Source organism: Schistocerca serialis, chromosome 4 (genome assembly GCF_023864345.2).
Source record: "Schistocerca serialis cubense isolate TAMUIC-IGC-003099 chromosome 4, iqSchSeri2.2, whole genome shotgun sequence".
NCBI lineage: Eukaryota > Metazoa > Arthropoda > Insecta > Orthoptera > Acrididae > Schistocerca > Schistocerca serialis.
In genome coordinates this window covers 415242227-415244726 of record NC_064641.1, presented here as the reverse complement: position 1 = coordinate 415244726, position 2500 = coordinate 415242227, and the positions used below count along the sequence as shown (strand labels likewise).

At 58.6% G+C, this 2500-nt stretch overlaps 1 pseudogene; it reads right to left on the bottom strand.

Annotated features, from left to right (window-relative positions):
- LOC126475564 (large subunit ribosomal RNA) overlaps window positions 1-2500 on the bottom strand; it is a 7163-nt pseudogene that overhangs the window by 2519 nt on the left and 2144 nt on the right.

Genomic DNA, 2500 nt, shown 5'->3' with positions numbered 1-2500 from the left:
TGCACGAACACAGACGTCAAGGGAAGAGAGGGCCCCAAGACGAGTCCTCCCCAGGGCGAGGCCATGGAAAATACCCGGGAGGATGACAGAACGAAGGGCAAAAAGCCGCTGCTGAGGTTTGAGTGGTGCACGCTTGATGATGTCCAACTGCTTCTCGACCTCCCGCCGGGGATGAAAAAGACTGCGTCCGCACGTGGAAAATTGCAGGCCTAGATACTTGAAAGTATCTCCCATCGCCAGTGCTGGGATGTTGTTCCCCCCAGCACGAAAGATGACAGTCTCGTCGACCTTGGTTTTCTTCTCCCGGCCTGATGAGACAAGGGCGAGAGAAAAACACTTCCGTGGGTTGACCTCGAGCCCGAGATCCCCCAGGGCCGACGTGGCGATGGTGAGAAGTTCCTGCAATCCATCACGAGTCTCGGCGAACAGCAGGAGGTCATCAGCGAATGCAGCCGCATTTATCCGCCGTCCAAGAATGCGTGCACCAATATGAGCAGGCAGACGAGACAAGAGAATGTCAATGGACATGTTGAAGAGAATAGGAGACAGCGGGTCACCCTGCCGAACACCCCTCGAAGGCCGCACTAGATCTGACGACTTCCCATCCGCGCAGATAACCGTCGATCCCGCCTCATAGCATCCCTGGATGTAGTCAACGAACTCGACCGGCAGACCATGGGCCCTTAGCACAGGACCAAGGGCACCATGGGCAAGCGAGTCGAAGGCCTTTGACACATCCAGAGATGCCAAGTACAGCGAGCCGGCAGCTCGGCACGCCTGGGTCATCGCCAGATCGAGAAGAAAGGTGTTATGAAGCATCCCATCCTGAGGGATGAAAGCCCGCTGGCGACCGTCCAACACACAGTAGCGCATCAGGCGGCCAACCAGAACCTTGTGAAAGGCTCTGGTCAGCACCGAGCACACTGTGATCGGACGAAAGTCAGCAGGGGATGCTGCGGCGGTCTTCTTGGGCAGCAGGGTTGTTCTGGCCTGAAGGAGTCGGGATGGAAGGGAACGGGAAAGGAGGAGGAAATTAAGGATCTTGAGGAGAACCTCCCGGGGAAGGCGACGCAGTTGCGTCGGCGTGAGGCCGTCAGGACCTGCAGCAGAATTGCGAGGCGGGAGAGCAGCGGTGGCTTCTTCTGCAGAAATGGGAGCCCAGAGGTCACGGAAGGGCACCCTCTTCGAGAATGGCAGCAGCTCATCGGACAGACCCTCCCCACGCGGAGGTCGAGACCTAACACGTGGTGGAGAGAAGAGGTCTGTCCAAAACTCAATCAGCCCTGGGATGGATGGTGGCTGATGCAAGAGTGTGCCATCAAGAAGTCCGTTGATACAGCGTGCTCCGTTCTTCTTGAAAGCACGCTGAACCACCGCATACTCCCATCTCCTGCGTGCACGCTTCCGCTCTGGGGGCTGTTGGGTCCGCACACTCGCAGCTTGGTGGACAGCTGGCTCCCTGCTGCCTACTTCGTCAAGAGCAGACAGCAACATAGCCTGGATTGTTTCACGGCTAGTGGTGGGACCCAGAGCCACGAGATCATCAAGCGAGCGGAATCGGCGGTCTGATTGGGGGAGTTCTGCTACAAATGACCAGATGGCTAGGTCAACATCTTCCCCACAAGGTGGAGACTGTGGCAAAGAATGACTGACTGCAGGCTTGCTAGGAGGACCCCGAAGGCCGCGATCCATGCCAGCAAGCTCGGTGACAAACTTCGCCACCATGTCTTTGTAGGGCTGCGCTCTACGCTGACATTTAATTGATTCCAGTCATAGTTACTCCCGCCGTTTACCCGCGCTTGCTTGAATTTCTTCACGTTGACATTCAGAGCACTGGGCAGAAATCACATTGCGTCAACACCCGCTAGGGCCATCGCAATGCTTTGTTTTAATTAGACAGTCGGATTCCCCCAGTCCGTGCCAGTTCTGAGTTGATCGTTGAATGGCGGCCGAAGAGAATCCGCGCACCCGCGCGCCCCCGGAGGAGCACGCTAAGGCGGACGCGGCCTCGCAGCAAGGAAGATCCGTGGGAGGCCAAGGCACGGGACCGAGCTCGGATCCTGCACGCAGGTTGAAGCACCGGGGCGCGAACGCCGCGCAGGCGCGCGCATCCTGCACCGCCGGCCAGCACGAGGCCGACCAACGGCGAGAGCAGACCACGCCCGCGCTAAACGCCCGCACTTACCGGCACCCCTACGGCACTCACCTCGCCCAGGCCCGGCACGTTAGCGCTGACCCACTTCCCGACCAAGCCCGACACGCCCCGATCCTCAGAGCCAATCCTTATCCCGAAGTTACGGATCCAATTTGCCGACTTCCCTTACCTACATTATTCTATCGACTAGAGGCTCTTCACCTTGGAGACCTGCTGCGGATATGGGTACGAACCGGCGCGACACCTCCACGTGGCCCTCTCCCGGATTTTCAAGGTCCGAGGGGAAGATCGGGACACCGCCGCAACTGCGGTGCTCTTCGCGTTCCAAACCCTATCTCCCTGCTA